At 42.7% G+C, this 9,024-nt stretch overlaps 1 protein-coding gene across 13 annotated transcripts in view; it reads left to right on the forward strand.

The window, feature by feature from the left end:
* Mga (MGA, MAX dimerization protein) overlaps positions 1-9,024 on the forward strand; it is a 150,136-nt gene that overhangs the window by 41,748 nt on the left and 99,364 nt on the right. For 6 of the 13 annotated variants that reach the window (XM_013512575.1, XM_013512583.1, XM_013512585.1 and 3 more), the window contains exon 1: positions 3,416-4,117. The exons of 3 other annotated variants lie outside the window; for them this stretch is intronic. The gene's annotated coding sequence lies outside the window, so the exon portion shown is untranslated. 4 more of the 13 variants (XM_013512577.1, XM_013512578.1, XM_013512580.1 and 1 more) reach the window with 4 other exon arrangements.

The raw sequence follows: 9,024 nt of genomic DNA on the forward strand, positions 1-9,024 counted from the left end.
TATCACTGGGTTCCAATTTGTGATTCTTCTGCTCAGCCTCCCCGAGTGCTGAGATTACAGGCCTACACTACCAGGCTTTAACAATCATTTTCTAAAACATGTTTTAAATAATATTACTATGTAGGTTAAGAAAAATTTAAAGCTCTTCAATGGGTAAGTTATTAACACTTTGAGGGTAGGATTCTTGCTATTTTTATTTTTTATTATTATTATTACTATTTTTTTGTCTTTTCTATGACAATGTGACAGGGTCTCGCTATACAGTTCAGGTTGGCCTTGAGCTCACTTTGTAGCCCAGGGTGGTATTGAACTGGCAACGTTGTCCTGCCTCAGCCTCCTGAGTGCTGAGATTATAGGCGTGTGCCACGATGCTGGCTTCTTTCCATTTTTTATTCTGTAGTCTGTTATAGATAATTACAGCCAATCAGACTTTGCCCTCTATTATTACTTAGTTTTAGTGTCTGTAATAAATGGTAGACAGGGTTGTGTATAAGCTAGCATGGCTCCTTCTCTTCTACCCTTCTGCTTAGGACATAATATTTTTCACACTGGCTAGTGATGGACTTTTTGTAAAACCACCACCACAAAATAAGCCTCTTTATGAATAGTCTTCATTATATTAAGATACTATAAACAAGACTGTAACCCAGGTGTTTCAGGGAATGATGGATGATGGCTTCATCTGAAGAGTTTGGTGTTTCTTTTAATCATTTGAGATCGTTATGTCTTTGTAGAAACAAATTGAAAAGGTAGAATCAGACTAGATCAAAGGATATAGTTTATGTTAGTGGCTTCTGTTACTAAAGTTGTTCCAACTCTTTGAGGTTCTAGTGTAAATGTCTGAACAGTGCATAAAGTGCTAGTATTTCTCATGCCCTTAGGGTATAAGAGGCACTCACATATTTGTGAAATAAGAAAAATATGCATGTAAATGGGATAGTTTCTATGTATTTATAGCACAATCTAGGATCAAAACTGTACATTCTAGGCCACATTGCTTATATTGCACATATTCGCTTTGGTGATATTTTCCTCCTCCCTAATTAGTAACATCTTAAAAGTTTGACCAAGGAAAATCAAGGGAAATTGTATTTTTTTGTTTGTTTTTGGTGATGGCTGAGAGAATTCCAGTAGCAAGGTGAAACTTAGCATCAACTTTAGTTATTAGCTTGGCATTTTATTTATTTATTTATTTTGTCTTTTTGAGACGGGGTCCACTTGAACTCACTTTGTAGCACAGGCTGACCTCAAACTTGCAGCGATCCTCCTGCCTCAACCTCCTGAGTGCTGGGATTACAGGCATGCACCGCCATGCCCCGCTTAGTTTGGCATTTTAATTTCTTTTTTTTTTGAGACAGGGTTTCGCTATGTAGTTCAGGTTAGCTTTGAACTCACTGTGTAACCCAGGCTGGCCTCAAACTCACAGTGATCCTCCTGCCTCAGCCTCCTGCGTGTTGGGATTACAGGTGTGCACCACCATGCCTGGCAGTTTGGCATTTTTAAACCTTGGGCTATATAAAAATGCCTTCTTCCTCCCCCATCTCTGTCACTGTCTCTGTCTCTCTTTGTGTCGGTGGCACTGGGAATTGAATTCAAGGCCTTTGCACTGAGCTACATCTCTACACCTTTTTTGAGACAGGCTCTCATTAAGTTGGCTTCAAAAGTTGATTGTCCTGCCTGAGTGTTGCAGAAAACTGGGATTACAGGTGTGTGGCCACAACGGCTGGCTAAAAATGCCTTTTAAAGGAAAAAAGTTCTGCTGGGCGTGGTAGTGCACGCCTGTAATCCCAGCACTCAGGAGGCTGAGGCAGGAGGATCCTTGGGAGTTCGAGACCAGCCTGTGCTACAAAGTGAGCTCAAGGCCAGCCTGAGCTGCATATTGAGACCCTGTCTCAAAAAGACAAAAAAAAAAGTAAGTTCTTTACATCCAAAGACTATGTGGTCAGGATACTGTAGCACAGGGGCAGAGCACTTTCTTGCTATATGTATGTATGAGGCCCTGCGTTTAAGCACCAGTACTACAAAAATAATATAAAGCAACAAAACAAAACATTGCAACTAAGGAAGTCAGTTTGAGAAACACTGGATTAACATTAAAAATAGAAGGTAACCACATAAGGGATTACTTGAAAAAGTATAAGAAAAATGGCAACCCAAAACTAGATCACTGAAATGAGTGTGGCACTATTATTCCTAAGATTATCATATAAAAACAGTAAGAATTCTTACAGGGCTTTCAGATTCATCATAATACATTCGTCATAATACATCTCCCGACTTTGTAGGTTAAGCAGATTTCATTTTGAAAAACTATAAGCAGTGTACCTCTACCACCAGATCTACTGCTGTCTTCATACTCTGTGTGTGTAAGGGAGTTTTTAAGTGTCTAGCATTCATTATGTTTGCCTGGAATAGGGAAAAAGTATTAAAATACAATTTTCATTCCCTTTATTCCATCCAAATTGTCCTCATAGATTTCCCAGTTAGAAAGGTCATTTGGCTTGTCTCTCTTGGGATGCATGGCTGTTTGCCAGCCATTTACATGTTAGGAACAGATATTTTAATGCTAAACACAAACTTTATTTTTCCTTCAGAACATGGGAATTTTATGAGGAAAGCTTAGACCTTTGAGAAGGCAGCTTTCTTGGATGAATGGGAAATTATGATAGGGCAGTTTGTAGAAAAGAGGTGGTTGCAGTCAGAGAAAAAGAGGAAATTGTTAATGAAACTTATTTTTCAGTTTTGCCTAGGATCTTGAATTCTCTTGCTGATGGTGCCTGAGTCAGGGCTTTCAAAAGATTTGAGAAGTCTGTAAACTTTACTTTTTCTGGTCCAGCATAACTTCTGTCCATGTTGTCGCATCTCCTCAGGAGCAAAAGAGAAAGAGGACCTTTCCTAAATGGAAAGCCGGCCGATCAGCCCTGTCGGATAAACCTCATTCTCCTTCACCAGTGGTTTGTATTGTCACTTACCACGGAGTAAGTTAGTTCTCAGTACAGTATTCGCTAATTTTAAGAGAGTGAAAGCTTTGAATGTGGACCAGTTTCTGCTCTCCCCTCCCGTACTTTTTTTTTTTTGTTGTTGCCTCTTTTCTCTCACACTTTAAACACCTCTTCCTTTTTACTGGCATAGAAGGAACAGCCAAGGGGAAGAGAAGTTTTGATGTTCGGTTGAGCGAAATAATGTCCGTTGGTTAGATCGGCAACTGCCCGACACATAGTTGGTAATATATTCTTTGCACTCCACAGTTTAAATGTCTTGAAAAAACCAAAACTTAATATAGAAGATCAAAGCATTAAAGCTTGTAGCCTACTCTCGCACACATTTTTTGCTTCCTTGATTTGCAGTTTAGCAAAAGACATCGTTCATCTATTTTTTTTTTCATCTTTTTAACACATTTAGTGGCAACTCTTCTTCCAACTCCTCCCTGAAGCTGTCGGTCTTCTCCCAATTGTCCTAGTGTGCTTAGGTCGTGCTTGCTGCATACTCGACCACTTTTCTCTCTAGGAGTCCGTGTTGAGGTGTCCAATGCACTGGCATTTTCCAAGCCCGCAGCACTTTGGGGAGGCAGTTCTAGAATTCAGTTGACGGCCTTCCCAAGCCGAGGGTCTGCGGAGGCAGGTGGGTGGGGCTGGGTGCTGCCGGGGCGGGGCCGATGAGCCGGAGGGAAAAGGTGGAAGGCATTTTGGAGAAAGGCCCGGCGGGCGGTGGGTTCAGTTTTCACGATGGCTTCGAGTATGAGGCTGAGAATATTGGTTACCGCTCTTCTGCCTCGACTTTCTTGTTTCTAGAAGCTTCAGCAGACTTTTCTGGGCTGCTAGGACACGGCAAGGCGGCGGCTTCAGCTCTGGGGGCGGGTCCCAAGGGTCTTGCCGCTGCTCTAGGGCCGTTTAGTCTCCTGCTGTTGGGGGAGGGGACGGGAGGTGCTGCTGGCGCCTCCCTTTGCGCCTGCGTGACAAGCTCTTAGCGGGTAGGAGCGCGTGCGTGGTGACGTGGACGTCCGGTGCGCGCGCAGGCTCTTCAGCTGGAGCGGACACACGGTGTGCGAACCGAACAGAATAGCCCGCCCCCAGCGGGATGTGAAGGACTCCGGGTGAGGCCAGCCACGCCCCGCACGGTAACTCTCTGGTCTGGGTGGAAGGCGTCGCTTTAGTACTGGCCCAATTGGAGTTTTTGGAGAGTTTGAAGCGCTTGTGTATTTGGACGTCTGAGCAGCGTTCGCTGAGAGATCTTCGCACGCCCGGGCCAGGCCGGGCCTTGCGCGGGGCCGTCTTTGGCGCGCGCCTGTGGTTTCCTTGAGCGAGGCTGCGCATGTCACCTCGCGCACGGCCTCGGCCTCACTTCCGCGTCGCACTGCTTATTAGCAGGGAACATCGACGCCAGAGCCAGCCGCCACGAGGCGGGCGGGGTGAGAAATGCTCATGGTGCGGCCCTGCCCTCGCGTGCGTGGGCCTCTGCGCCTCGTGGCACGGTGCTCGTGATGATTTCCAGTCCCCCGCCGGGTCTAGGTCGAGAGCTGTGTGCATTTCGAGTTTTGCGGTTTAGGGCTCAGGTGTCGGGGTTTCAAAACTCCGAGGGAAACGGCACGGACGTCGATTTTCTAGGAAGCTGGGCGAAGTGTTTTGACACCTGTACGAATGTATTTTTTAAGCTTGTAATTCCTTAGTCAAATTGAAGCACGACCGCCAGTTTGAGGAGAGCGAGGAAGTGCGTTGCACAGGAGTGGGAACTTTGTAAACAAAGGACCTGTGATCCTTAAGTGCAGAAATGAGGGCGGGGGAGCAGGTGGGTAGAGCAGGTGGTATTTTTTTTCTTTGCCTTTTGGGGCAGCCATGGGTTAGTTTTCCGCCCTTGTGGCTTCCCGTTTCTGTGAATTGTGAAGATCTTTGCTCTCAGGAAGGCGAGTCTGGGACGTAAGTTTCTCTCAAGCGTCAGTAACCAAAGTTGAGGAATCTGCCGCGAAGAGTGTGTGGAGAAGTTAAGATTATTTCGGACTGAGGCGAGAGAGGGAGGTACTGTAGTTAAGCGTATTTCGCTGTAAAGATTTTTGCCTTTCTTTTGGAACCCTGGGGATGAATGCCTGCTTCCTCTGGCAGGGGTGGAAATAGGGAGCGGTAAAGGATGTCTGGAAGGAGGGGTTACTGATGAAACCCCGGGAGAAACCAGAGTACAATCTTTGAGGGAAGACCACTCTTCTCAGGGTCGCAGAAGTAGACGCGTGCGTGGATCCTGAAGTCGCAAGCCCACGCGCGCGCTGCTTGTGTTGGTAGGGTTTGCCATGCTTTTACGGCGGAGTCCCTGTTAAACTCTGCCTGCTCTGCTCCTTGTTTTTTTTCCGCGACGCCGTGTTCAGGCTGTAGGGATGGTTCGGGGAGGCGTGATGGCTGCTGAGAACCGGGCTCAGCTGGGTGGCTAGATGTGTAGTCTCCACGGAAACAGAATGCGGCTGGGTCCGGCGGTGTGATCACAGGGTTCCGGCGGGAGGCACGTGATCTGCCCCGTCTCTTCCCCGGAAGAGCTTTCCTTGTGGCATCTTTTCACGTGGTACTTGGCCAGCTAGCCTCTGCAGTTGAAAAGCGACAATTGGTAGTCGAGGGCGACTGCTTCTTCTGGCCCTTTCACTTCCAAAGGGTAATGCATCAATGCTAGACTAGTTGGATGAGTAGAGTGGTTTGGTCCACTTAACAGAAGCACAAACTAAGGACTTCAGAAAGTGTGCCCTGGATACAGGGACAAATTTAGTTTGACTCTGCTGTTTGTTTCTAACTAGAAATTAGTTCTTCAGATTTTACTTGACAGTTTTCTAGTGCGAAATTCTAGTTCAGAGTTTATTTCTAGGGCTATAAAGTAACTCCTGCATCCCCCAGTAACTCATGGTATTTGGGTAGCTTTGGTTAAGAAGTTTGGGCCCTAAAACCTAAAATGTTTCAGGTATTTTGAAACAATTCGCCCTATAAGTTTGGGGCAATAAAACGGTCTGAATTAATTTGCAAGTGCCATTTTTTAATTAATTATATTTCTCATGGGTAAGAGTGGTTAATAATATGGTTGGCTAGTTTACTGTCTTTGCCCCACTGTTTGCTGTCAGATTTTTTTGTTTGTCGTTTTGAGACAGGGTTTCACTGTGAGTTCAGGCTGGTCTCGCACTTACTTTGTAGCCCAGGCTGGCCCGGAACTCGCAGTGATTCTCCTGCGTCAGCCTCCGGAGTGCTGGGATTACAGCTGTGTGCCACTGCCCGGCCTGCCGTCAGATTTTGATTATATTTTCTCAATCTGTTCTTTAAAAATTAAAATTTATGGACCCAGTGTATATTGGTAAATTCTGCATTTCAAGTAAATTCGTTTTCTTAAAATTTGAGTTTCCGAAACATGATTGAGCATTATGATTTCTAGTAGTAAAGATAATGTTAAGGGACAAACATTTTAGTGCCTGCTACACAGTCATGCATTTATGATACGAAAGGTTGTAGCATAACTTTGGAAACATTCACAGTGTGTTGACCATCACTTGAATATTTGGGTTTTAAAGTAATGGTATTGGTTGGGAATTTTGATTTGGTGTAGTTAAAAAGTTTTTTTTAGAACAATATGGAAGTCATTGAGTTAGGCACTACCTAGTGAACAGTGGAACCTCTTCCTTAGTGGTTCCAGGAGTCTCAAAAATTGAGTACCAAGTTGTTTTGACCCTAAAGGGTACTTGTTTGTGTAGAGTACCAACAAAGGAGTACTGGGATAGAACTTTCATGCCAAAGGGGTCCAGTATCAAATTCAACTAGTTTCACAACAGTTGAGTACCAGCGTATGATTGTAGTGCATCTTGTGGGTTTTGTGAGGCTGATCACTTTGGTAGTTAAAAGATTTCCCAAATTGGTCACTATGGAGGAAAACATTTAGAATAAGAACCCTGAAACTGTTAACAATTTATGGAACTTGGCTGGGGATGTAGCTTAGTGGCACAGTGCCTGCCTGGTAAGTGTGAGGTCCTGCGTTCGATTCCTGGTACAAAAAAAAAAATTATGGAACTTGTCACATGAAAACATTGTCTGTGGAAAGATTGTGTGTATGTATTCTGATACAACATTCATGATATTACTGAATTGTTCCTTCCATGACTAAGCCTGCTTACTTGGTTCTTTATAATAGGAATTTTTTTGTAAATAAATGCTTGATGTTGAAAAGCTGAACTTGATTTTTTCAAAAATGTTAAGGGATACTCCCCAGCTCTGGTCTTTATTAAAAATTTTAGAGCCAAGTTATTTTTAGAATCTTGCTGTAGGGAGACAGATTTTTCTTGAGTAGTTTGTCACTTCCTAAAGTACATTTGATTTTTGCAATTGGCTTACAGTTACCTTACATTGGTCCCTTTGTGAAACAACTGAATATCTTGACTTTGACTACTCTTTGATTAGAAAATCCAATATAGGACTGGGAATGTAAGTCAGTGGCATGCCTGTCTGGCAAGAATGAGGCCCTGAGTTCAACTCCCAGCACCAAAAAAAAAAAAAAGAAAAAAGAAAGAAAAAAAGAAAATCCAATGTAGTAACCCCCCCAAATAGGCATATACTTCAAGAAAGTGTCACATTTTCTTGGTTTTTTTTTTTTTTTTTCTCTTTGTTTTTTTTCCCCGGGACCAGCAATCAAACTCACAACCTTGGGCTTGCCAGGCAGGCGCTGTGCCACTGAGCTGAATCCCCAGCATAGGCACATAGTTATGGTGAATGGAATCTGTACTTAGATTGGTGTGGATTTAAAAACTAAATTCTGCCTGGCATGGTGGTGCATGCCTGTAATCCCAGCACTTGGAAGGCTGAGGCAGGAAAATCGTTACAAGTTTGAGACCAGCCTGCACTCTAAAGTGAGCTCAAGGCCAGCCTGACCTGCATAGCAAGACCTTGTCTCAAAAAAAGACAAAAAACAAAAACAAAACCCTCAACTCCTGTTCTTAATAACCATTACAATACAAGGTACATATTTTGGTCATAAATTAGGTCTTTTCATTTTACATTTTGATCAACTGATGGACTAAGTTGATTGGTTTAGTGTTTTTTTTTTGTTTTTGTTTCAAGAAGGTCTTGCTGTGTAGTTCGGGCTGGCCTTGAACTTGCAGTGCTCTTCTTGTCTCAGCCTCCCAAGTGCTGGGATAACAGGTGTGTGCCACCGTACCCAGCATGGTTTAGTATTTATTTATTTATTTGGTTTAGTGTTTTTTAAAAAGACTTTATAGAAATCCTAAACTTGAAAGTTCTAACTTTTCCTGTCTTCCATGTGTATCTTTACATTTTTTATTCCATACCTGTGATAAGGTTGAAATAGGGCAATCTGACTTTTCTGCACTTAATTCTGTTGTTTAGGAAAAAGGAAAAATTAGATGAGTATGTACACTACAAAATTTAGTTCAAGTGCTGTATATAATTTACTGCAAGTTGAATCTTTGGCATTTTATAGATTAACATTTAAAAGATTTTTTTTTTTGGGGGGGGGTCTTTTTGAGCTAGGGTCTCACTATGCAGTTCAGGCTAGCCTTGAGCTCACTTTGTAGCCCAGGCTGGCCTTGAACTCTGAACAATCCTCCTGCCTCAGCCTCCTGAGTGCTGGGATTACAGGTGTGTGCCATCATGCCCTTGGCTAAAAGTGTCAGTTAAAATGTTTTTGTCCTGATTTTACCAGTAATGATCTAAAAACCAAGCTTTTGATATTATAAAAAATAATGTTTAAGAAATCCTGAACCTTTTTGTATATTTTAAAGATTTGGGATAGTTACAACTTTTTTCTTCTTTGATTTTAGTAATATTTAAATATACCTGACTCTTTAGCATACTTGCCCACTTTTTTTTTTTTTTGCCCACAAAAGTAGTTGATTTTTAACAAAATCTTGTACTTTATGGATAAATAAGTGTAAAGTTAGGAGTTTTTTTTTTTTTTTAATTTTAAAGAGTAAAAGAAGGATAACATAATAATAGGGGGGACTTAGCAAATTACAGACAAAATGGTAGGAAATTATCAATGGTTATCGTTTTACATATT

The sequence above is a fragment of the Chinchilla lanigera genome, unplaced genomic scaffold (assembly GCF_000276665.1).
Source record: "Chinchilla lanigera isolate Chin_1 unplaced genomic scaffold, ChiLan1.0 scaffold00015, whole genome shotgun sequence".
NCBI lineage: Eukaryota > Metazoa > Chordata > Mammalia > Rodentia > Chinchillidae > Chinchilla > Chinchilla lanigera.